At 36.4% G+C, this 6,967-nt stretch overlaps 1 long non-coding RNA gene across 1 annotated transcript; it reads right to left on the bottom strand.

Annotated features, from left to right (window-relative positions):
- Positions 1-4,932: 4,932 nt before the first annotated feature.
- On the bottom strand, positions 4,933-5,732 carry LOC127843135 (uncharacterized). Its single transcript, XR_008032105.1, has 3 exons — positions 5,307-5,732; positions 5,131-5,189; positions 4,933-4,959 (listed from the first exon to the last, which is right to left on the bottom strand). It is a non-coding gene; the product is annotated as an uncharacterized LOC127843135 (long non-coding RNA).
- Positions 5,733-6,967: the final 1,235 nt, after the last annotated feature.

Raw genomic sequence — 6,967 nt, 5'->3', positions numbered from 1 at the left:
ATGGAAATTATTCTACCAGAAAATTCTTAAAACATATGGTGACTCCTTACTTTTGGAATGTAATATCGATAATAATATCCTAGATGAAATCTCAACCAAATCATATTTCTATCGAATGTTCTATCGGCATGGTGTAAAGTTACTCATACTTTAGAAACCAATATAAACAGTAAAATCATTCTATGGAACAATAAAGACATAACTACTAACAATAAAACGTTTTTCTATAAATATTGGTTCGAACGAAACATAACATATGTAGATCAATTGTACAACTACAGAATAAACGACTTCTATTCTTTGATAACTTATGCTACATATTCGGAATACCTACAAGTAATTTCCTGATGTACTACACATTGATCAAAAGTATACCCATACATATTAAAGCTGTTACCAATACAAATAACACACCATGTACTCAAAAAACATTCGTAGAAAACATAATTGCAAAACAAAACAAAACGAACAAAATATTTTACACACTTCAAATGGAAAACCCAGTCGAAATCTCTAAAGCTCAAACTAAATGGCAAAACCTTCTTGGAGAAAAAGAATATAATTAGAAACAAATATTTGTCATGCCATATATATCAACTACTGATAGCACACTGATAAAATTTCAATATAAATACATCCAGAGAATCACAGCTACAAATAAACATCTTTTTAAGTGCAACCTATTCAACACAAAGCAACTCGAAATCGAGCCTATGGGTATTTGGTCCCGCGATAAAATTAATTGCGTAGGAGTGTGAATCATTTCAGCGTTGGATTGCTATTGCATGCCTATTATCAGCGAATGCTTAAACGTTAAATTTTAACTGTGCTAGTTATAACGTAGATTTGTCAAATAGTTTTACTACATACCGATTAGCGAAAAATTGCTGGTACATTTTAATCACGTACTCAATGTCAATGTGTTGGTTCATTTTTATCATGGATGTAGCAAGTCAAAATCGAACCTATGGGCATTTGGTCCCGCGATTAACTTGACTGTCTAAGAGTATGAATATTGCTATTGAGCAGCGAGTAGTATTCGTGTTATAACCAAAGCCGGGACTTGCACCCAGATTTCTTCTCCCTCAAAGAAGGAAAAGCGTTCTGCTTTGAACTACTTTGGTTTTGTAAACACGTTTCATACAAGCTACATGATCAAGAGGTGTCACTCAGCGTTTGTACGGGCTTGTGACCGTTCTTTTCACAGCGAAATGAAAAGAGCCGCTTTACCACCTTGCGATATGCAATACGGACTAGCATACTAGCAAACAATATAGCCTTTACTTTTGCCATGCATTAACGAAGAAACATTGGCCTTTCGGCGATGGCTAAACCTCAGAAATCCCATTTAAATAGATATTTTTTTCACATCTTGCAGAAATGTTCTGTTGCATAATTTCTCAAAATATCCTAAATCAGATAATATACAATAACATGTGGACATCTGTTCCAGTATCTTGCAAGACGAATAACTATTTGTGGAGCTGTAACATAGCACAACCTTAGATATGTTACTGCCTTTCAACTGTGTTATTTTATCAAATATATTTCATTGATCAGACACGACAGATTTTCATTTCAACTTCACGTGAACAAAACACGTTCGTATCAAACTGCAAAATCGCATTGTAGTGTTTGCAGACCAGCTGCTGCTGAGAATTTTCTTCTACTATACGAATGTGCCTACATATCTGTTACATCAATGCATCATATACTAGTATTTTATCTTACAACCAAACCATAGCATTGAAGTAATACTGCTTTTCAAACAGCGCTTGTTAATATCAACCTAGGTAGCAAACTATGCGATCGAGTGTAGATTTGGCCAAGAGGCAAAAGTAGTTAATATCGCAAACTGTTATGTATATAGATTTTTTTCATCCATATTTTGTATTATGTGTGAAACAAAACTGCAAACTACTGTGTACACTCGAAAGCTTACAAACGAGATGATTGACCAGCGCTTGTCAATATCAACTCAAGTAGCTAACTATGCGATCGATTGTAGATTATATAGTGTGTTTTGTTCGTATATTCTACAAGCGCAATATAAAGCCTAAATACTGTTGAACGTTTGTGTTAATGTGTCTCACTGAAAGACAAGTAATACCAATAACGAGCCGTTGTACAAAATGTGTATGCAGTCAAAAGCGAGTAACTGCTTTGAGTTTACGAGTCACTGCTTGCTAGTTGCAACGCAAGTAGTTTATTTCGTGCAATTAATGTTCAACGCAACACTTAGTAGCATAGTTTGTGGCCGTATGGCAAAAATCGATTGTATTCCTTAAATAAGGATAGGATGATGAATATTGCTATTGAGCAGCGAGTAGTATTCGTGTTATAACCAAAGCCGGGACTTGCACCCAGATTTCTTCTCCCTCGAAGAAGGAAATCGTTCTGCTTTGAACTACTTTGGTTTTGTAAACACGTTTCATACAAGCTGCAGAGTGTAGTTTTGCTATGATTTGTGTACTGACTCGTGACCGTTTCTCCTATTTGAGTACAAGAAATGTCGCTTTACCACTAAATGTTTGTTTAACTTACTGTCGTTTCAAAATGGGAACATTCGTATTGTTCTGTACAAACATTTGAGTTGTTGAGTTTCGAATACGGCTGTATTGTAGCGAAACGTTTCAGATCGGGATAAAACTACATGCAACTTTTAACGCAAAATTGCTTTGCACAATTTCAAACTTCATGATCATACATCGAAAGTTATGAAACTGCGTATATAGTTTTTATTTATTTTGCTAGCGAAATTTTAACATTTCATTGAATAACGCAAGTTTATGGCCATGTGGTGAATGTCATGAAAGTCGCTTAAACTGATGTATATACTTTTTCATCATATCATCTCAAATGGAAAGTGAAAATAATCCCTAAACGTCATTTATGTAGTGTGTTTTGTTCGTATATTCTACAAGCGCAATATAAAGCCTAAATACTGTTGAACGTTTATGTTAATGTGCCTCACTGAAAGACAAGTTATACCAATAACGAACCGTTGTACAAAATGTGTATGCAGTCAAAAGCGAGTAACTGCTTTACGTTTACGAGTCACTCAATGTAAGTCTCAACACGAGTAGTTCGTAAGGCGCAATTAATGTTCAACGCAACATTGAGTAGCATAGTTTGTTGCCATATGGAAAATATCTTATATCGGTTAGTCATTCATATAGTTTTTTTTATCATTTTACCTCAAATTCAAGTTTGAAAGTTTTTTGCTTTGTACGTTTGCAAGCTAGTGGTGTCACTCGGCGTTTTCACGGACTTGTGACCGTTCCTCTTGTCTGAGTACAAGAGAAGTCGCCTTCCCACCCCAGCCCTAGCAGACTTTGTGCATTGAAGCACTTAATAGAAATGTTATTGCTCGGTCATCGGTCAGGTTCGGTCAACGCGTGCCTGCGTTTCTGAGAGAGCCAGATTAAGATATTTCGTGTCACCGTACGAAAATACCATGGTGTCGCATAGCAAAGCACAGGCATGTCACCATGCGTGCCTACCACCCTTCCAACAGCGCAACAATGTGGTGTTGAAAGGATTTCCCAGATAGTGTCGAAAGTATTGACGGTCATAACGGGGACGAGTTGCTTTATAGCGCCTCATTTCGTATTGACTTGCAACCCCGCCCTAGACCGCTACACAGCTAAATGGGCAGGACTCCATCTGACTATCAATCTCAGCGGTCATAGTTTTGAAAAAGCGTCTGCTTGTTAATTGTTGGTATTTTGGTACTTGGAATCTCTTGTGCCCAAGTAGACTTAAAATTTGGTTTTATAGATCATGCAATCATTAACTGGTTGGTAGCCTTATCAAATGCCATCGCGTCCTCGGACTCGCATACGCATCGACCCACGTCAGGTTCTAAAGCTTGCGGGCAATAATGAGTGTCCCTCGCGATAGATTGAGGAGCCTTGCCAGAGTATAACGACAGCATGGATAACACATGTTAGAACCGAAAAACCGAGGCGTTTCCCCTCAAGTGCTATCGGTTCGCTTCGCAACTTGTGGAGTCGGTCTATTGACACCTACATACCTCGGTCGCCCATACTCAGTTAATTAACCGCTGTTGTCTTTCTGCTTGCCAAATAGCAGTCAACGACAACCTTACTTGATCTAGCCAGATTGGAAACTACGAGCGAAAACTAACTCGCCCAAGCGAGTGACCCGCTCCCGATTCGAGCAAAACCTCACCTAAGCACTATCGACCCAAAAAACGCCAGTAACACTGCTCCGTTACTAGGGAGCCTTGGCTAGTCAACACAAGTAATTTGCAATCCTGGCTAGAGCAATGAGTATATTCGGACTGGTGTACCACCATGTGATTGTCTGCGTCTAAATTGTTGGTATTTGATACTTAGAGTCTCTTGTGCCAAAGTAGAGACTGAATATTGTTTTATAAATCAAGCAATCATTTACTGGTTGGTAGTTCTAACAGTGCGTCAAAAATAAGCACCGTGAAAACATTTAGCACCGAAATACCGAGGTGTTTACCCCCAAGTGCTATCAGTGCGCTTCACACTTGTGGAGTCTTAACCCCTCGGCCGCCCAAACACAGTTACTGACTGTTAATGTTATTTTTGTTTGATTTTGGTATTGCAATAGTTTAAACACAACACATACATCCAATACATCAATATTGCTGGCCAGCACAATAAAACAACAATCTCCTTTATTTTTCATGTAAAAAACATAAACATAAACATACACACTGTCAACACTTGCCACTTGCAACACGAGTTCGTTTCAGTGCAGAATGTACACATTTTTCGATCGACACACATTCGCAATGTTACATGGATTCACAAGTTACATGGATTCACAAAGTTGCACTGATGTCCATACACGGGCCAATGTTCAAGTTTATCGGTTGCGATGGACCCCGGTTTTGTCGCAGCTATACGCCACACGTTATGTATTGACTACTTCGGTGTCCACATCAAGGTTTGGATATTGGCACTGAAAATAGAAAAGCAAATTGTGTTAAACAGTAAACGATTGAAAGTAAACAGCCTGAAATGAAATGATAAAAAACATGCATGTGTAATATACCATGTATCAAAAAAATAGTAAACACAAACTGCTAAAGAAAAACACACAACTCTTACCAACTGTTTAACTGATACTTACTTTTTGTTTTGTGTTGCATGTTCAGGCGCCTTTCTGTCACTGCTCGTCTAGCAGTACAGCTGAATGAAATAAAAGCATGATCAGAAACTTTCATTGTAATGTACAACTTACAATTTATGTGCACAATTTTGCATTTAAGTATAACATACAGTAAAACAATTTCAACTAATACTCACTTTTTTGTTGTGTTGTTTCCACAAAGGCGCCTTGTTGTCACTGCTCGCCTGGTAGTAAACCTGACACGTCTAGTAGTAGAGAACACTCGTCCAGCAGTAAAGCTGAAATGAAATCGAAAGCATGATCAGAAACTTTTGAATGTGTTTGTACAACTTACAATTTATAAACAATATTGAACTGTAACAGTAAACATGAAACAGATAACAATTTTACTTACCTATGTTGTCTTCGCTGAAATACAAAAGTCATGTTCATAGCAATCATAGCATATTAACACACAATGAATACAACTCAAAACTTTTAGTAAGAAACTCAGTACTTACTTTGTATTTTGTATCCAATCCCTCTGCGGACAATCTTCTTCAGTCCACAATCGAGCTGAAATCAAGACTCAATGCATACATGTAAATTTTGCCAAATAACAAACAGAAACTGTGAACCAAAACTGAACTAAACAAAACTAACTTTTCAACTGTAATGGTACTCACCACTGGGCAACTGAAATCATACAGACATTTTGCATAGCACAATACATTTTTAGTTTTAAGATAAGAAATGATTTATGAACATTTTACTTACACAAAGCATAAATATGAAAAAACATGCTATGATGAAAAAAACAATATGTATACAAAAATTATACATAAAGAAAAAACAATCTACTTACCATTGCTGACCCGAAATTGAGAAAAGCAGCACTTTTGTATAGCACAACACATCATATTCAGTTTTTACATAAATGAAGTGTACTTACATCTGCCCAACTGAAATGAAAAAAGAGCATAGCAGAACAAAAGTCATCAAATATATTTCAACATGCAATTTAAAGAAGCAAATTGTACTTACCATCAGGCAACTGAACTGATAAAAACACATTTTGTATAGCAGAATACAAGTCATCAAACAGTTCAATATGAAAATTAAAGAAAGTTTGTGTACTTACCACAGCCATACTGAATGAAAAAGAAAACATTTTACAATGCAAAATACAGGTCATCAAAACAGTTCAATATGAAAGGCAATTGTACTTACCACAGCCATACTGAAATGAAAAAGAAACACATTTTACAATGCAGAATACAGGTCATCAAAACAATTCACTATGAAATTATAGAAAGTTAGCGTACTTACCAACAGGCTACTGAAATAAAAAAAGACATTTTGCATAGCAGGATACAAGTCATCAAACAGTTCAATGTGAAAATTAAAGAAAGTTTGTGTACTTACCACAGCCATACTGAAATGAAAAATATATATTAAGCATTGCATAGCAGGATACAAGTTATCAAAGCAGTTCAATATTAATATATAGAAAGTTAGTGTACTTACCACAAGCCATACTGAAATAAAAAACAACATTTAGCAATGCATAATAATCAAGACTTACCTAGCTGATCTTAAATCTATTCTCTGTTTCTCAACTTCTCACTTGTCAAAAAGTCTGCTCTGTAAACGACCCACCACTCAAATCTGAAAAATAGTTAAGCAGAACAAAGCACAACACAAAAAAAAAGAGTAGTTCACTTACCTCATATTTTGTGCAGAGTTTTTAACAGCCAATTTTCTTCTTGAAACCTGTATTCGTCTTTTTTTTTGACCCACTGTGGAACAGTCCACAGCAATGTAAGTCTGAAACATAGAAGGGCAAATACACAACAAC

Source organism: Dreissena polymorpha, chromosome 8 (genome assembly GCF_020536995.1).
Source record: "Dreissena polymorpha isolate Duluth1 chromosome 8, UMN_Dpol_1.0, whole genome shotgun sequence".
Lineage (NCBI taxonomy): Eukaryota > Metazoa > Mollusca > Bivalvia > Myida > Dreissenidae > Dreissena > Dreissena polymorpha.
This window is presented reverse-complemented; position numbering and strand designations above follow the sequence as displayed.